The sequence below is a fragment of the Salmo salar genome, chromosome ssa15 (assembly GCF_905237065.1).
Source record: "Salmo salar chromosome ssa15, Ssal_v3.1, whole genome shotgun sequence".
Classification (NCBI taxonomy): Eukaryota; Metazoa; Chordata; class Actinopteri; order Salmoniformes; family Salmonidae; genus Salmo; species Salmo salar.
In genome coordinates, this window is record NC_059456.1 from 36,942,726 (window position 1) to 36,963,630 (window position 20,905).

A 20,905-nucleotide genomic window follows, 5' to 3' on the forward strand; every position below is an offset into this window, starting at 1 on the left:
ACCCAAAACTCGCAACATCTAGGGGGACAAGTACTCTCTCGCCACTAACAGACACCTAAGTTGGAGCCGAATCTCGTAGCCTTCAAGTGCTTGAAAAGTTTGTAAATTGCGTGACACGTTATTCCTTCAGGCTCACTGAAGAGCAAAGAATTTAGGAAATGGATGCAGGCCCCGGTATTATAGCCCGGAAGGTGGGGCTTCAGAGGGCGAGCTCGGCATCCATTGGCCCGTTGGGCGTGATTTCAGTTTGCTTCGGTGAATAGGATTGGTCGTTGACTCCTCATAGTATGTTATACTGAGTGATAGACTGAAAGGGAACTGTCCTTTGTCTGGAGAGGGAGCAGCTGCACCACAGGGAGACCATGCCCTCTATTCCCCATTCACTTAACATTCACAGAGCTCACCTAATCATCTTATCAAAAAAATGTTACCTTATTACAATGTTCCCATGTTAACTCATATTATTTATTAATGATATATATAGATTGAAATACATTTATTTGGTCCTAATCTATGGATTTCACATGACTGGGAATACAGATATGCATCTGTTAGTCAAATCAAATTCAATCTTATTTGTCACATACACATGGTTAGCAGATGTTAATGCGAGTGTAGTGAAATGCTTGTGCTTCTAGTTCCGACCATGCAGTAATATCTAACAAGTAATCTAACCTAACAATTTCACAACAACTACCTTATACACACACAAGTGTAAAGGAATGAATAAGAATATGTACATAAAAATATATGAATGAGTGATGGCCAAATGGCATAGGCAAGATGCAGTAGATGGTATAGAGTACAGTATAAACATATGAGATGAGTAATGTAGCGTATGTAAACATTATATAAAGTGGTATTGTTTAAAGTGGCTAGTGATACATTTATTACATACATTTTTCCATTATTAAAGTGGCTAGAGTTGAGTCACATTTTTAGAGTGCCCTTTTATCATCCCTGGCACAAGGTGCACCTGTGTAATGAGCACGCTGTTTAATCAGCTTCTTGATATGCCACACCTGTCACACCTGTAAGGATTTTCTTGGTAAAGGAGAAATGCTCCCTAACAGGGATGTTAATTTTGTGCATATGGAACATTTTTGGGATCTTATGTCAGCTCATGAAACATGGGACCCACAGTTAACATGTTGTGTTTATATTTTTATTCAGTATAGATACAGAGATAGATATCTATCAGATTCTCTGAGTCAATAATTCTCTATGGCTGCCCCTGTAGACATAAACCCTAAGCTCAGTCAGGGACTAACTCTCTGTACCTGAAGAGGAGCAGGGAAGATGCTGAGGGTGTGAGAGGCCCAGCTGTGAAGAGTGAAGTTCATCATGGTCTGCAGGATGTCCTTACACCAGTACCCTGGATGGAGTCAGTGCCTGTGAAGAAATCTGGGACAGGGAAAGCAGAGGAAGGAGAATTAGTCTTGTGTTGGGACAGTAGTACTCATTGCGCAGCCCACGGGCCTCCCTACTTTTGCAGCTCGTGGTTATTTTCCCATTTTCCATTCATAATACATAACAATGATACAATTTCAATTCAATGTGTTTAATGCAGGCCTGAATCACTTCATTGAATATATCTATTGTTCCCTGGATGGTAGATAGATGGCAGTATAGCGTAGCTGTTGAACAGAAAGGCCAAAATACAACGTTTGCCGAAATAGAAAGCAACCGCTCACCTACAGCGACTGACACATCAATATGCTACTAGCTCATTTTGCAGTCTGGTCGACATGGATCGATTTATTGTTAAAAAATAAACGTAAATCTATTGACAATGAAATTGAGGGGGAAGAGCTGGAGAACAACGTGACAGCTATGAACGAACAACCACCAGATAACCAGGAAGATGGAGGCGGGGAAATGCAGCTAGCTAAATGATACAGTCGATTCAAGAAGAACACAAAGTTCCAAGAGAAATGGACAGACAAGTATTCTTTTGTACTGCATGACGGGACTAGCTCAATTTGTCTTATTATACAAGGCAGTCAATTTTTTTAAACAAGCACATTTAGAGCGACATTTCCAGTCACACCATGCCCACTTTGACAAAACATATCCGCCACGAAGCAATCTCAGAAACAACAAAATAGCGCAAGTCAAAGGACAGCTAAAAGGACAACGACAAATGATGGACAGATCTTGCACTGTTGCAGAGGAAACGACAAGAGGCAACATAAGAGATTGCTTAGAATACTCGCGAGAAACAAGAAGGCCTTCACAGACGTGGAGATTGTAAAATAATGTTTTTTGGCCTCAGTCGAAATATTGTATGCTGATTTCAAAAACAAGAAAGCTATTTTAAATCAAGGGACTGCAACTCTCAGACTCGACCATAACAAGACACATCGGTAAGCAACTGATTACTGACATATCCATGGCGCCGTGTTTTAGTATTGCGCTTGACGAAAGCACTGATGTAAGTGACATTGCCCAATTATATTTGGTTCCGCTTCCCTCAAAACGAGTCGTTCATAGAGGGACTTTTATGTTTACTGCCCCTTCAGGGACAAACACGAGGAGAGGATATTCTGAAAACCCTTGTTACATTTTCTGCTGATTAATAATATTGACTGGTCAAATGTGGCATCTGTGTGCACTGACTGCGCCCCAAACATGTGAGGAAAGGAGAAGGGACTCAACAATGAGCATTGTGAAACAAAAACAGAGAAACAGACTGACCAATGCGCACCTGGCTTGCCTCACAAGGACAGCAACAGCAGACTATACATTTAGAATGAATTCAGTCAAGGAGCAGAAGGGACATTTTCGCTCATCCAACTACTGAGGTAACCCTTAAAATGGGTCTTATACATGTGATGTAGCCTATTTGATGTGTGTATGTATATATTTGTGATGTACTGTACATCAAATCAATTGCATGTGCTCTATTGCTCTGAATTTGCTCTCAATTAATAATTGATAATATTGGAAGAAAAAGTACAACAAATGAAATGACTGAATGACTGTCTCAACCCAAAGTGGCCCCCTTACAAAAATTGTGAGTAACACTGGGTTAGGAGAACATTTTCTTAACGCTAACCTACTAGTTAGCGTTAAACACTGACCTATAATGAGTTTCACAGCCTTTATCAGAAACGTGTTAAATATTGAACTAACATTAGATAGAGGCATACCTGTCATGTGGGTGGCTTTGACCAGAGTGAGGATGAGGGCACGGTTGAGCTCCTCATATTCAGCTGACAGCACTGTTTTGGGGTCACTGAGGAAGCGGAATTATAAAAGCTAGTGGTTATGTTGTAGAAAATAGCGTATTTGCAAAGCGCTGACCCATTCCGGTGTTTCTAAGGAATGTTCTTACCTAATTACTTCAATAGCACATCATTCACCTTCTCATTTTAAGACACTGCTGTATAACACCTTGTCTTGCACTGACTTGACCTCAGAGTATAGACTAGTACTAAATCCTTCCCAGTCTGAAGTATCTGTCAGCATTATTGTAATGAGTCAGGAAAAACTGCTGGCCCTTATAAACCTGGTCAAAAAACATCTGGCCCTACAAATAGCGTCTGACTGTGCCTGATCCTGGGGTTACTGACCAAAGGTGAAGCTGGTTCTTGTTGGTCTGGGGCACTGCGGCCAGCGAGTGCAGGTGGCTGAGCGGCTGGACACGGTTGTGGGGCTGGATGTAGCGCATATGGTAGCTGAACTTCTCCAGCAGAGTGTGAAGGATGCCCCAGGCGTGGGACCTGAACACGTTGGGCAGGGGCTGGCCTTGTAAAACAGGACATCCTGTTGTTATAGTTAGAACATTATGTTGAGCCATCTGGTATTCACACAGTGCCTTCAGAAAGTATTCATACCCCTTGACTTATTCCCCCCAAAATTGTGTTACAGCCTGAATCCTAAATGGATTAAATATTTATTTTTTTCGTACACATCTACACAAAATACCCCATAATAACAAAGCGAAAACTTGTTTTTAGACATTTTTGCTAATTTATTGAAAATTAAATACAGAAATGTCTAATTTACATAAGCATTCACACCCCTGAGTCAATACATGTCAGAATCACCTTTGGCAGCGATTACAGCTGTGAGTTAATGGGTAAGTCTTGAACTAGATAGTTGGTTATGTGCTCGTGAGTAAGTATTTCACGGTAAGGTCTACACCTGTTGTATTCAGCGGATGTAACAAATAACATTTGATTTGATTTGAGTCTAAGAGCTTTGCACACATGTATTGTACATTTATTATTTTTCTAATTCTTCAAGCTTTGTCAAGTTGGTTGTTGATCATTGCTAGACAGCCATTTTCAAGTAATTAGGCCACTCAGGAACATTCAATGTTGTTTTGGTAAGCAACTCCAGTGTATATTTGGTCTTGTGTTTTAGATTGTCCTGCTGAAAGGTGATTTTGTCTCCAAGTGTCTGTCGGAAAGTAGACACCCAGGTTTCCTCTAGGATTTTGCCTGTGCTTAGCTCTATTCCGTTTCTTTTTATTAAAAAACTCCCTATTCCTTGCCGATGACAAGCATACCCATAACATGATGCAGCCACAACCATGCATGAAAATTTGAAGAGTGGTAATCAGTGATGTGTGTTCTTGGATTTGCCATAACTATTCAGGCCATAACTTTAATTTCTTGCCACATTTTTTGCAGTTTTACTTTCGTGCCTTGTAACAGGATGCATGTTTTGGAATATTTATATTCTGTACAGGCTTACTTCTTTACACTCTGTCATTTAAGTTAGTATTGTGGAGTAACTACAATGTTGTTGCTCCACCCTCAGGTATCTCCTATCACAGCCATTAAACTCTGTAACTGTTTTAAAGTCACCATTGGCCTCATGGTGAAATTCCTGAGCGGTTTCCTTCCTCTCCGGCAAATTAGTTATGAAGGACGCCTGTATCTTTCTAGTGAATGGGTGTATTGATACTCTATCCAAAGTGTAATTAATAACTTCACCATGCTCAATAGGTATCATTCTTTGCGAGACATTGGAAAACCTCCCTGGTCTGCGTGGTTGAATCTGTGTCTGAAATTCCCTGCTCGGCTGAGGGACCTTACAGATAATTGTATGTGTGGGGTACAGAGATGAAGTAGTCATTCAAAAATCATGTTAAACACTAATTGCACACAGAGTGATGCGACTTGTTAAGCACATTTTTACTCCTGAACTTATTTAGGCTTACCATAAAGTGGTTGAATACAATTATTATTTTTTTAGGGGGTAGATCAACTTTAATCTGGCAGATATATTATAGCTTCCATTAATGTAATTGTCTGCATCATCTCCAATCCCCCATATATTTTTTGTAAATATACATACAGTACCAGTCAGAAGTTTTGACACACCTACTCATTCAAGGGTTTTTCTTTATTTTGACTATTTTCTACATTGCAGAATAATAGTGAAGACATCAAAATTATGAAATAACACATATGGAATCATGTAGTAACCAAAAAAGTGTTAAACAAATCAAAATATATTTTATATTTGAGATTCTTCAAAGTATCCACCCTTTGCCTTGATGACAGCTTTGTACACTCTTGGCATTCTGAGCCCTAGGACCATGCCTCAGGACTACCTGGTATGATGACTCCTTGCTGTCCCCAGTCCACCTGGCCGTGCTGCTGCTCCAGTTTCAACTGTTCTGCCTGCGGCTATGGAACCCTGACCTGTTCACCGGACGTGCTTGTTGCACCCTCGACAACTACTATGATTATTATTATTTGACCATGCTGGTCATTTATGAACATTTTAACATCTTGACCATGTTCTGTTATAATATCCACCCTGCACAGCCAGAAGAGGACTGGCCACCCCTCATAGCCTGGTTCCTCTCTAGGTTTCTTCCTAGGTTTTTGGCCTTTCTAGGGAGTTTTTCCTAGGGAGTTTTTCCTAGCCACCGTGCTTCTTTCACATGCTTTGCTTGCTGTTTGGGGTTTTAGGCCGGGTTTCTGTACAGCACTTTGAGATATCAGCTGATGTACGAAGGGCTATATAAATACATTTGATTTGATTTTGATTTGATTCTCTAAACCAGCTTCACCTGGAATACTTTTCCAACAGTCTTGAAGGAGTTCCCACACTTTTGACTGTACTGTATATACACACAGATAGTGTGTATATACAGATATACACACAGATATATATATATACATACACACACACACACACACACACACACACACACACACACACGTACAGTACCAGTTAAATGTTTGAACATACCTACTCCTTCAAGGGGTTTTCTTTATTTTACTATTTTCTACATTGTAGAAGAATAGTGAATACATCAAAACTATGAAATAACACATATGGAATCATGTAGTAACCAAAAAAGTGTAGCCACCCTTTGCCTTGATGAAAGCTCTGCACACTCTTGGCATTCTCTCAACTAGCTTCATGAGGAAATCACCTGGAATGCATTTCAATTAACAGGTGTGCCTTGTTAACCTCTATGGGTTATGTGGGACCTACTCAACAGCCAGTGTAATCCCGTGGCGCGATATTCAAATACCTTAGAAATGCTATTACTTCAATTTCTCAAACATATGACTATTTTACACCATTTTAAAGACAAGACTCTCATTAATCTAACCACACTGTCCGATTTCAAAAAGGCTTTACAACGAAAGCAAAACATTAGATTATGTCAGCAGAGTACCCAGCCAGAAATAATCAGACACCCATTTTTCAAGCTAGCATATAATGTCACAAAAACCAAAACCACAGCTAAATGCAGCACTTAACCTTTGATGATCTTCATCAGATGACACTCCTAGGACATTATGTTATACAATACATGCATTTTTGTTCAATCAAGTTCATATTTATATCAAAAACCAGCTTTTTACATTAGCATGTGACTAGCATGTGACTAGCATTCCCACCGAACACTTCCGGTGAATTTACTAAATTACTCACGATAAACGTTCACAAAAAACATAACAATTATTTTAAGAATAAAAGATACAGAAATCCTTTATGCACTCGCTATGTCCGATTTTAAAATAGCTTTTCGGTGAAAGCATATTTTGCAATATTCTGAGTAGATAGCCCGGCCATCACAGGCTAGCTATTTTGACACCCACCAAGTGTGGTACTCACCAAACTCAGATTTACTATTAGAAAAATTGGATTACCTTTGCTGTTCTTCGTCAGAATGCACTCCCAGGACTTCTCGTTTACACCCAATGTTGTTTTGGTTCCAAATAATCCATAGTTATATCCAAATAGCGGCGTTTTGTTCTTGCGTTCAAGACACTATCCGAAGGGTGACGCGCCAGCGCGTATCGTGACAAAAAATGTCAAAATATTCCATTACCGTACTTCGAAGCATGTCAAACGCTGTTTAAAATAAATTTTTATGCGATTTTTCTCGTAAAATAGCGATAATATTCCAACCGGGAGATGTTGTTTTCGTTCAAAGACTGAAAATGTAAAATGGACTCTTCACGTGCACGCGCGCACCCATGTCATTGTTCTCAGATCGACCACTATCCAAATGCGCTACTGTTTTTTGCCCAGGGACTGCAGATATCCTCTGTTTTCGATAAAGAGGCTATAGAAGGCCAAGAAATGGTCAGAGAGGGCACTTCCTGTATAGAATCTTCTCAGGTTTTGGCCTGCCATATGAGTTCTGTTATACTCACAGACACCATTCAAACAGTTTTAGAAACTTTAGGGTGTTTTCTATCCAAATCCAACAATTATATGCATATTCTAGTTTCTGGGCAGGAGTAATAACCAGATTAAATCGGGTACATTTTTTATCCGGCCGTGAAAATACTGCCCCCTATCCTAAACAGGTTAATCCAACCACATTGTCCGATTTCAAAAAGGCTTTACGGCGAAAACATAATGTTAGATTATGTTAGGACAGTGCCAACACAAGAAAAACCACACAGCCATTTTCCAAGCAGGAGAGGGGTCACAAAAACCAGAAATACAGCTAAAATTAAGCACTAACCTTTGACGATCTTCATCAGATGACACTCCTAGGACTCAATGTTACACAATACATGTATGTTTTGTTCGATAAAGTTGATATTTATATATAAAAAAAACATTTTACATTGGCGCGTGATGTTCAGAAAATATTTTGCCTCCAAAACTGCCGGTGAATCAGCACAACAATTTACAAAAATACTCATCATAAACGTTGATAAAATATTAAACTGTTTTTCAAAGAATTGTAGATAAACATCTCCTTAATGCAACCGCTGTGACAGATTTTTAAAAAAGCTTCACGGGGAAAGCACACTTTGCAATAATCTGAGTACGGCGCTCAGAAAAATACATCAGGCAATACAGATACCCGCCATTTTGGAGTCATCTAAAATCATAAATAGCATTATAAATATTCACTTACCTTTGATGATCTTCATCAGAAGGCACTTCCAGGAATCCCAGGTCCACAATAAATGTTGTTTTGTTCGATAAAGTCCATAATTTATGTCCAAATACCTCGTTTGTTGTTTGCGCGTTCAGTAAGCTACTCCAAATGTAGGTGCGCTGAAAATTTCACGACGAAAGTCAAGAAAGTTCTATTTACGTTCGTAGAAACATGTCAAACGTTGTATAGCATCAATATTTAGGGCCTTTTTAAACTAAAACTTCAATAATATTCCAACTGGACGATTCCAATGTCTTGAAAAACGTTATGGAACACAGCTACCTCATCAGGTGAATGCGCGCCAATGAACTCATGTCATTTTCTGAGTCACCAACTTCCCGGCCATCTTGTTCGCTCTCTGTTCACTGCAAAAGCCTGAAACAAGTTTCTAAAGACTGTTGACATCTAGTGGAAGCCTTAGGAAGTGCAAAATGAACCCTAAGTCACTGTGTGTTAGATAGGCAATGACTTGAAAAGACTACAAGCATCAGATTTCCCACTTCCTGGTTGGATTTTTCTCAGGTTTTTGCCTGCCATATGAGTTCTGTTATACTCACAGACATCATTCAAACAGTGACAGAGCTGTAGAGTTCCTCTGTAGAGATGGTTTTCCTTCTGGAAGGTTCTCCCATCTCTGTAGCACTCCACCAATCAGGCCTTTATGGTAGAGTGGTCAGACAGAAGCCACTCCTCAGTAAAAGGCACATGACAGTCCGCTTGGAGTTTGCCAAAGGGAACCTAAAGGACTGTCAGACTATGCGAAACAAGATTCTCTGGTCTGATGAAACCAAGATTGAACTATTTGGCCTGAATGCCAAGCGTCACATCTGTTGGAATCCTGGCACCATCCCTATGGTGAAGCACGGTGGTGGCAGCATCAGGCTGTGGAGATGTTTTTCAGCGGCAGGGACAGTGAAACTAGTCAGGATCGAGGCAAAGATGAACAGAGAAAAGTACAGAGAGATCTTTGATGAACCTGCTCCAGTGTACTCAGGACCTCAGACTTGGGCGAAGGTTCACCTTCCAAAAGGACAATGACCCTAAGCACACAGCCAAGACAACACATGAGCGTCTTCGGAACAAGTCTCTGAATGTCCTTGAGTGGCCCAGCCAGAGCCCGGACTTGAACCCTATCAAACATCTCTGGAGAGACCTGAAAGTAGCTATGCAGCAACGCTCCCTATCCAACCTGACAGAGCTTGAGAGGATCTGCAGAGAAGAATGGGAGAAACACCCCAAATACAGGTGTGCCAAACTGGTAGTGTCATACCCAAGAAGACTCGATGCTGTAATCGCTGCCAAAGGTGCTTCAACAAAGTACAGAGTAAAGGGTCTGAATACTTGAATACTCATATTTTTTAAAACCTGTTTTTGCTTGTCATTATGGGGTATTGTGTGTGGATTGAGGAGGAAAAACAATAAGCCTGTAACGTAACAAAATGTAGAAAAAGTAAAGGGGTCTGAATACTTTCCAAATGCAGTGAGAAAATATTTGCCCCCTTACTGATTTTCTCTACGTTATCAGATCTTCAACCAAAACCTAATATTAGATAAAGGGAACCTGAGATAACAAATAACAAAATAAATGTATACTTAAATAAATAAAATAAAGTTATGCAACACCCAATTCCCCTGTGTGAAAAAGTAATTGCCCCCTTATACTCAATGACTAGTGGTGCCACATTCAGCTGCAATGACTGCGACCAAATGCTTCCTGTAGCTGTTGATCAGTCTCTCACATCACTGTGGAGGAATTTTGGCCCACTCTTGCATGCAGAACTGCTTTAGCTCAGCAACATTTGTGGGTTTTATAGCATGAACTGCTCTTTCAAGTCTTGCCACAACATCTCAAATGGGATAAGGTCTGGACTTTAACTAGGCCATTCCAAAACTTCAAATGTGTTGCTTTTTAACCATTTTCATGTAGATTTGATTGTGTGTTTTGGATCATTGTCTTGCTGCATGACCTAGCTGTGCTTCAGCTTCAGCTCATAGACGGATGGCCTGACATTCTCCTGTAGAATTCTCTGATACAGAGTAGAATTCATGGTTCCTTCTATTAAGACAAGTCTTCCAGGTCCGAGGCAGCAAAGTGTCCCCAAACCATCACATTACCACCACCATGCTTGACCATTGGTGTGAGGTTCTTGCTGTGGAATGCAGTGTTAGGTCCCATTATGTCTGGCGAAAACCAATCTCGTCTAAAATGTTGACGCAAGTTTGTCAAAAAGCACCTGGAAGACTCTTCGAAGAATGTTCTATGGACAGATGAGTCAAAAGTCTAACTTTTTGGACTGTGGACATATTTATCATGATCTTAAAACATATTTTTAGCTTTGCTTTTCCCTAGGATGGTTTTTAGTTATTCAGTTTGTCATTCTTTTGTTTTGTATCTTAGGTTTGTGGTGTGGTAAATATTTCAGCTTTTATTTTCATTGTTTTGTTATATTTTTCCTGTAAAGCAAATTGCGTTGCATTCCATGTCTGAAATGTGCTGTATAAATTAAGCTTAATTTGATTTGGAACATAGCAGACCCAAATGTCCGCGCTATATCTGACGTGACTTCTTTTTCTACAGTGAAAGGCATGTTTGTTCAACATAATGTTTTATTTGAACGTTCCACAACGCTGTGCCCTGCTGAACACAGCCCAGGACTTACTGATGAATGCCTTGATGCCCAGGGACTCTATCTCCATGTAGACCAGCAGTCTGCTGTAGTTCTCCACCAGGACTGGGGCCAGGGCAAACTTGATCACCCGCGTGGCGATGCTGTTGATGAGGCTAGAGTGAAATTAGACGGGACATTTAGTCTGATTTTATTTTTATATTGAGTTTTCGCTTACCTTTTTTAATAGGCTTTGATCACTAAACTGTCAGAATACCGCATATGCAAGTGTTGGTATTTGCAGAAAACAGCTGAATGTTCGAGGCATTATTGGCTTAGAAATTGCAGATGGCTTTTTATTGTAAAATCAATAAGCACTGAATCCTCTGCAAAGCCGCCAGAGCATATTTTTTCATGACTTAAAGAACTCATCTCTGTAAAAATAGCTTTTAGGTTGAAATCGATATATGTTGTTTAAACTCATCACCACCACCACCTTCTATCCTCAGTTCTAAATGGCAACTAACAGCAGGGAAAATACAACCATGATCAACAAGAGAGGGAGGAAGACGTCTCGCTTCAACATGCTCATCTGTTTTTTGTGATGTATCACAGAGAAATGTAATTTCATACACACTGAACTGAGTGAGGTGAGATGACGACAACGTATAAATGTTATGTTTAAATATAAACTCATTATTTAAAACTCATTCCGTTTTAAATAGGGCAGTATTAATGGGAATAAATTGACATGGCATGTCATTAAAAAAAACACGACAAAGATCCAAATGAGTATTTTTACCACAGTATTTCAAGCAGGGTGTTTTTTTACTTAATTTAAAACATCATAGGACGCATCCTCAAGTCTTCCTGTAAGCCTCTCGTATGCTGAGGATATTCTATTTTTACTTCAATAACCCCTATTAAGAGCTCTAACTACACTGACCACAAATAAACGCAACATGCAACAATTTCAACAATTTCACTGAGTTACAGTTCATGTAAGGAAATCAGTGAATTTAAATAAATTCATTAGGCCCTAATCTATGGATTTCACATGATTGGGAATACAGATATTCATCTCAAAGGAGAAATGCTCACTAACGGGGATGTAAACAAATTTGTGCGTACGGAACATTTCTGGTATATTTTATTTCAGCTCAAGAAACATGGGACCAACACTTTACATGTTGCGTTTATATTTTTGTAAATGAAGTATGACGTTACGACGCCGAACTGCAGTCAGGTCAATACCCTGGTGAGGACAATGGTCACGCAGATGAGCTTCCCTGAGACGGTTTCTAACAGTTTATGCAGAAATTCTTTGGTTGTGCAAACCCACAGTTTCCTCAGCTGTCCGGGTGGCTGGTCTCAGACAATCCCGCAGGTGAAGAAGCCCGATGTGGAGGTCCTGGACTGGCCTGGTTACAAATGGTCTGCAGTTGAACCTACTGTCAAATTCTCTAAAACGACGTCGGAGGCGGCTTATGGAAACAGCTCTAGTGGACATTCCTGCAGTCAGCATGCCAATTGCACACTCCCTCAAAACTTGAGACATCTGTGGCATTGTGTTGTGTGACAAAACTGCACATTTTAGTGTCCTTTCATTGTCCCCAGCACCAGGCACACCTGTGTAATGATCGTGCTGTTTAATCAGGTTCTTGATATGCCACACCAGTCAGGTGGATGGATTATCTTGGCAAAGGAGAAAATCTGTGCACAACATTTTTGAGAAATATGCTTTTTTTGTGGAACATCTGTGGGATCTTCTATTTCAGCTCATGAAACATTGGACTAACACTTTACATGCTGTGTTTATTTTTGTTCAGTGTAAATTAATCATTACTGTTGATGTTGCTGTATTATCCTGTGAGCAGAACAGTAGTAGTGGTTGTAGGGACAATAGAAATATATGGTATCTGTATCTATCTCAATGGTAAGTATAGCTCACCTCATCCTGGCGTGGACAGTGAGAGAGTCCAGGAGATTCATGGGTAGTGGTGTGACGGAGGCTGATGCGGTACAGTTGGTGCCAGGTAAGGTTATGCGCATGCTGCCGTTGCCATAGATAGATAGTCTCCACCAGCATGTCCATGGGCAGAGTGAGGCACTCTGAGTTAGTGGAGTAGGCATTACACAGCAAGGCGGTCTTATAATCCATCATCCCCAGGGACTTGTTCCTCAGACTCTGCTGGAGAAACCTAAACACACAAGGACAGGTAGAGTTCAATATGAGGCAAGTCGTTTAAATGCAATTGAATCCCAGATTTGAGATGTTGCTTTTATCTCAAACTCAAGGGATCAAAAATCATGCATCTGAGAGTAACACTGCATGTTGGTGACCACTGTAATACTTTTAGACTGACTGCCTAAAGCCTTCTTTCTGCATGCTTCGGTTCAGCTGGTGCCTACCGAGCGAGTGTGCTCGCATACTCCCTTTAAAAAAACTTTAACTTGAAAAACAATAACAAAATGTGGCAATAGTACTGTTTGTCCATCTTGAGACGCCATAGCCAGCATACTTCCTCAAAATAGTCAGAATTAATCAAGAAATCTGTCATTAATTTTGACGTTTTGCCGATCTTAATCGCACAATTTTACATTAAGATGTTTATTGCAGTATTTCTCAAGTGACAAATTGTATATGAAAACGATTCATCTCTCGCTGAATGACAACAAACACTTAATTGAAGAATCCATTCTGTTGACCAATCACCAACGAAGGGGCGTAGACTTCGGCTACAGACTACCGACTTCGAGTTGTCTTGAGATTTCTTTGTGTGTGCACTAACAGCTGGAAAAACCCTTGCCGAAGACCAAAATGTCATCATAATGTATATGCATGAACTGTTCTGAACTGATTCGGATGGGAAGCATGTGGACACCTTACATGTAAGTGTATCCATCTGAGCTTTCTAGTAGACAGCATGACAGATAAGAGCTGGTATTAAGGGCCTATTGTTCTATAAGGTGGAGGAGACAGTCTCTTACTCATGGTGCAGCTTGAGGGAGTGGGAAATGCGGATCTGGCGTGGGTCGACTGGGGCTTGCTGATGTCCGGCACCGGGATGCACTGTAGAAATACACACATCACAATGTCTTTAGCAATCCCAATAAAACCTTAAATAAATCGTCTTCAATAAATCCTCAATTCATAACAATATCTTGTAAACAAAGTAGACACCAAGTAAATAGCTTTAGAACCGGACTATTATAATGCATTATTATCTCATTGAAACACGTTACTCATCCGTTCACAATTTGCTGTATCATCATTGGTCAAAAGCTAATAAATAACCACTTAGCTCCGGGCTAAGCTGTACGAGTCAACCATGAGTGTGTGTGTTAGTGCAGCGTTAGTACACAGATTCAGTATTTACATGCTAATGCAAGATTTGGCTGGCAGTTAATTGATGGAGATGGGGCTGCAGATGCCTTAATTGCGTTCCCTTGGATACAGCAGCTCCAGATGTAGTTAGGCTCAAAGTGGAGGATCCTGGTTCCTGCAGGGCTGCTCAGACAGATGGAGGAAACTGAAATAACAGGCCCTCAGAGCTCTGATGGCAGCACAGTCACTTCTTACTTGAGCTACCACACAGATACACAGGGGGCAATGCTACTGTATAGTCCTACTCCATGATCTCCCCTCTAGATACAGTGAGCATGCTAACCTCTACACCGGTAGACATACACATACCAGGGGAGAATGACTGGCCCTTCTCATTGAAGCCACGGAAGTTCAAGGCCACCCGTGGTACTACAGGCCTGGTTTGCAGAAAACAGGATCCCCCATTATTAGGAATGGAAAAATTGCAATCTTTGTGTGTCAAAAATATTTTTTTCAAGAAAATAATTGATTCCAATACACCAGATGTATGACCTTGAACCGATAATTTTATAAATCACACACACAAGAAATAAGGACAATTTAGCAGCCTGCAGTACCCCGGTCGGCCTTCAACTCGAGTTACTCAATGAGAGGGGGCAGCACCGAGCTAGCCTGCAACGTCACTTCCTGGAGTAGCTCAAACTGCTATGTTATGTCTCCATGACACACCATCTTAATAATATTTTATAAATTTTTTGGGTACTTTTTCTCCTTTTTCTCCCCAATTGGTAGTTGGACAAGACAACAGTCTTGTCCCATTGCTGCAACTCCCCTAAGGACTCGGAGAGGCAAAGGTCGAGAGCCTTGTGTCCTCCAAAACATAACCCTGCCAAGTCACTGCATGCTTAACGCGGAAGTCAGTCGCACCAATGTGTTGGAGGAAACACCGTCCAGCTGGCGACAGAAGTCAGCTTGCAGGCGCCCGGCCCACCACAAGGAGTTCCTAGAGGACAACGGGACAAGGAAATCCCGGCCGGCCAAACCCTCCCCTAACCCGGACGACGCTGGGACAATTGTGCGCCGCCTCATGGGTCTCCCGGTCACGGCCGGCTGTGACACATCGAACCAGGGTCTGTAGTGATGCCTCAAGCACTGCGATGCAGTGCCTTAGACCGCTGCACCACTCGGGAGGCTGCCATCTTAATCTTAACCAACTTTATTTGGCTTCAATGCGCTATTGAGTCACATAGGAATGGATGTAGTCACGTGACCCATGGCTTTGTCCATTCATATATTCAGTCATTGTCACACACACACCTCTTTCTCTGGGTAGAGCAGGTCGAACAGCTTCATGACAGGGAGGAAGTCTGCCTGGGCGTTCTTCTGGATGCTGCCAGAGATTAACTGGAGCAGGACCCATATCAGGTGGTCTCTGCCTTTGATCAGGCCTCGGCCGGCCAGCTGAGGAGCAACACACACAAGACAGACATTTTAGACACGGTCTGTCTTACGGTCTCTGTCTCACACACTAACTGTGTGGAACAGAAGTGCTTATTCATCCGCTAATGGTAAAAATTAAGCAAGAACAAGTGTTAAAGATAATAGGACAATTGACTGTGTCCACATCTACAAGTGTGTTTCTGTTCCAATCAACACCATCCCACCTTCTGGTGAAGCGAGAGCACCATGTGTGGGAAGCTGCGAACTGGAAGAGCACAAAGAAAATAAGCTGGCTGGGGAGGTGCTGCCACAGGAGCTAGCTGGTGCCGCCGTCATAAAACTGCTCCTACATCTCAGAGCGCTCAATGGCGTACACCAGCTGGTCCTCGATTACCGGATGTGAGGGGGGAGGGCCCAGAGAGAGCGATGCCAGAGGTCAGAGAAGGGTGTAAAATTCAGTTAATGTCAATACAGGGAATTTGCTTGACTTTGGGTGGGGTGTTCCAACACTGACCTGCACTTCACCAAAATAAGTGAGATCAGCCAATAGTGGATTCAGAAATATTGTTCATTTAAAAAAAGGTGGCGCTTGACTGGCCTCATTGACTGCTTCATTCTAGTTCCCTTCCCTCTCACCCCAAACACTGTCTCACACCAACATCACTAAAGTCACTTGGCCCAAATGGGAGTCTCAGAAAAGTTGGTTAGAACAGAACACACACACAAAAAACAGCATGACATGAAAACTACACCACTGCCAAAGAAAGCCCTGATCCCAGAGAAGATGGACTATATCACCAGATTGGTCACTTTTGCGATCAAATAATTGCCAAAGTAATTTCAAAGTAATTAATATGCATGCACTTGTATTTTTAATACATTTGCAAAAATGTCTAAACCTGTCTGATGTGTAGGCAATTTGCAGACTATTCAGATTAGAATGGCAACTGCAGAAACCATACAATTTAAAATGAACTACAACTTCCGTTTAAGAACAAGTTTTATCAAATAAAAACTAAATAAAAATGTTGTATTGTCACAGATACCAGATGGGTGCAGTGAAATGTGATGTTTTACAGGGTCAGTCATAGTATTACTGTGCTTTGCCCCTGGAGCAAATTAGGGTTAAGTGCTTTGCTCAAGGGCAAATCAACATATTTTTCACGGTGTCGGCTCGGGTATTTGAACCAGAGATGTTTCGGTTACTGGTCTAACAGCTAGGCTACCTGCCGCCCTACATCACCTTGAAGAGCATTTGGAGTTAACGGTTTCTGTTGCAAAACGAATCGGCGTAATGAATGCACCCCAGGTTAGTTGACAAATCTATGGCGTGTTGTTCATTAGCCAAGGAGTAACTCAGACTATGGAACAGTGTTGGAAGAACTACCCAATTGTCATCCTTGAGTAAAAGTTAAGATACCTTCATAGAAAATGACTCAAGTAAAAGTGTCACCCAGAAAAATACTACTTTAGTAAAAGTTTAAATCATTTGGTTTTAATACTTAATTATCAAAAGTAAATGTAATGGAAAAAATATACTCTGCGATGCGTCGTGCCTAAGAACAGCCCTTAGCCGTGGTATATCGGCCATATAACACATCCCCGCGTTCTTTATTGCTTAAATATGCTCTGAAGCTGGGTTTCCATGAAATCGCCATGTTTCAACGATGAAAAGTAACATTACGAAATCATTTCAGAAATCGCAAAAGCACTTTGCTCCATTCACATAGCATGGATTGCCTTTGGATGCAACGGCCACGGAGTTTCTAAACTGTACTGTCTTTGCTAAGGCAAATATTTGTATAACAACTCTAGAACTGTCATCATCTGTAGTTCAATTAAACAGTTAACTGGACGTTTGTACAGCCTTAAAAACAAACCGATGTGGCACAATCAAAACTAAATTGTTCCACATCTGTACAGTAATTTCATCTAATATAAAAAAAATATGATCTACGGTTCAATGAGATCAGTGGCATATCTGAAATGGAAATATGACTGAGACCGCTACATTTAATATGTCTCGTCCAGTTAAAATGAATTCAACGTACTTATTCATAATAATGTAAAACATCAAGAGCTTCAAATCGAGTGGTGCCATTGGTGCTCTTTTGACAATCTGATTAATTATTCAGATCAGTCAAACCAGTCTTCAATCAGGCAATCAAGTACATTAATGACTGCACTACCGTCTCAAGAATGTTGTGGGCCTGACAAAGGGTCAATGTTATTGTGCCCTACAAAACTAAAGTTATTACAAAATCTTGTATATTCTTCTGTAAAAACATTTAATTATCATATATCATGTCACAGAAGTTATCAAATAACCTGTGTTACCCAGTCAGAATAGACCAGTGCTTTAATTAGGCAATAATTGTAGGGTTAATGTGTGCTTTACAACCGGTGTGAAGAGAACTCGATCCGGTGGAATACGACGATACAGAGCGCTTATTTCAAAGAGCGCTCTGTAAGCCACGCCCCAGTGGGCAGAGGTAGGCATGTTGGACTGGGACACGTTTCAATATGATAAGTATCTTTACAATGCGTCCGCCTTGGTTCTGTGTAACCTAGTTATGCTAATATATTCGAGACCACTGTATGCATTGAATAATACATTCATAAATGGCAAAAAGGACAATCAAATAAAGAAATTAATCTTAAGAAACAAGTTTTTGAAGTGTCTGTCCTAAATCTAGGAGAGATTTTTTTAAAGTCATCATATATATATATATATATATATATATATATATATATATATATATATATATATATATATATATATTATTTTACACATATTTAAGTGCACATTTTCTGCCTGACTGCGGTGCTCTTTACCTGATCTCTGTTAGGATTTTCTTGTGATCACAACTACTTATTTTGCTCAAATAAAGATAGAATTCAATTGTTTTCTTTGAAAAGATGGGCCTGGCTGAGAAAAGTACATTCCTCTTTCTGTCTAAGTGTGGGGCTGTTTACCGCAATTTTCTTCATTATTTGGTTAACAGAACAAAACAACTTATTTTTCTCAATTCGAGATTGAATGAAATGGTATTTCTTTGAAAACATAGGCCTGGCTGAAATGAAAAATACATTAAGGGGATGGGACCCACAGAGACAGAGACTGATTATCTGTCTGCATGTCTCTTTATTTCCAATGCTGGCTGCCATGGTTGAATGCTACCCAAATTGAATCAGACAGGGTAACATAAACAGGCCTACAGTGACACATAGAGGTCAAACGGGTGTGTGTGTGTTAGTCAGATTATCCAGTGTCCACAGCAACACTACTGATTATTCTCTACTCCAGTGCATGTGGTGTGTACTATAGTCTTAGCCATTCTCTCACTAACTCTTAACTTTTATTTTTCTCTGTATCTCTTTTCGGAGGGGCTGAGGCACTTGGACCGTGACTGAGGACAGCTGGGCGTGCCTGGCCCAATCCCACCTGGCTCCCCTCTACATGCCTGTTACTTTAAAATCCATAATTAACTTATACAGCTCTGGATCCAATGTCTTACCCACTACTGTAACAACTTGTGTCAATTATTTGCTTGTTTATATAACACCCTTTTTTACTAATAATTCAAAGGTGTGTGACCATTAACTTTGGCTGCATATCCATTTAACAATGGCGTAAAGTAACTCAAGCCAATGCTTACACCTATCCAATGCTTGGGTACCCATTAGGCGAGGGATGGATAATTGGTATGCAGCCATTGATTTTTAGGTGGCTTCATCAACAGATGGAATGTCTCCCAAATGGCACCATTTTCCCAATACATAGTGCACCACCCTGCCTACTGTAAACCATTTCTCCATCCCATTCCCCCAGTTAAGCAAAATAAAGGGAGAGCCGGTGACAATAATTGATGTTGTAAATTACTTTCCTGTCAATTACTTTATTTTATAAACGTACTCTATTGTGTGTGTGACCTTTTTGAAGTTTTAATAAAACCTTAATTCAGCCAACAAATCCATCTTTTCATTGATGCAGTATTCAACAGACTGAACCGTCATGTACCAATGAGATTAATTAGCATTGCATTTGTGTCTGGTGTTGTTGCCATTCAGGCTCATCTAGCCTTGGTATGGAATACCTGATAACTAACAAAATACCTCAGCCATAGGAAATCCTTAGGGAAAGAAGTCACACTTCCAGTTTGCAATACTTTTTATTTGACTGCTGTAATACAAAGATACAGGCCGTATAAAAGCATACATTCAAGACCCTATGGTCAGATCGCTTTTCATAAAGTCGTCATGGTAACAGGCAGGTAGCAGGTAGAGTGTGGACAGCTTGGATTGGGCCAGGCATGTCGAGGTGTCAGGCCAGGGAGTCCTCAGTCACGGTTCTAGAGCCTCAGGCCCTCCGAAAGGGGAGACAAAGATAAGATGAGTGTTAGTGAGAGCATGCACTGGAGGTAGAGAATAATCAATAGTGTTGCTGTGGACCCTGGATAATCTAACTAGCACACACCTGTTCGACCTCGCTGTGATACTGTAGGCCTACTTATGCTACTTTTCTGAGTAAATTCGGGTAGCATTCAATGTCCTGCGTTTGTGTTAACCATGGCAGCCAGCATGGTAAATAAAGAGATGTGCAGGAAGATAATCAGCCTGTGTGTCTGTGGATCCTTTCCCTTTAATGTATTTTTCATGTCAGCCAGGCCTGTCTTTCTTTTCAAAGAAACAACATTTTTTTAAATCTCTAGTTATGTAAAATAAGGTGTCTATTGCTTCAGTCCTTGTTTCATTTTTCACTTCTTGTTACCTGGTAAATAACCAACAACCATGGATCACCTCAAGGAGAATAAGGTGAGAAAACTGTTAATGTCATCCAGGCCCATCTCTTCAAAGAAACACCATTTATTTCAATAGCTAGTAAAATAGGTCGTTTTGTTCTGGTCACGAGATAATCCAGAAAATTGCTGTAAACGGCGCCACACTCAGGCAGAAAACGGAATCTTCTTTTCTCAGCCAGGCCAATTTTTTAAAAGAAAAATTATATATCTATTTGAGCCCAATAAGTAGTTTTGTTGTGATCACATGAACATCCTAACAATTCAGGTATGCAAAAGTGGCTCCACCGTCAAGCTGTAAAATCTGAATGTTCTACCAAAATGTGAACAATTAGTTTCCCTGCCTGAT

The 20,905-nt window shown here is 40.6% G+C and overlaps 1 pseudogene; it reads right to left on the minus strand.

Moving 5' to 3' along the window:
- LOC106571518 (mediator of RNA polymerase II transcription subunit 23-like) overlaps window positions 1–16,151 on the minus strand; it is a 42,338-nt pseudogene extending 26,187 nt beyond the window's left edge.
- Window positions 16,152–20,905: the final 4,754 nt, after the last annotated feature.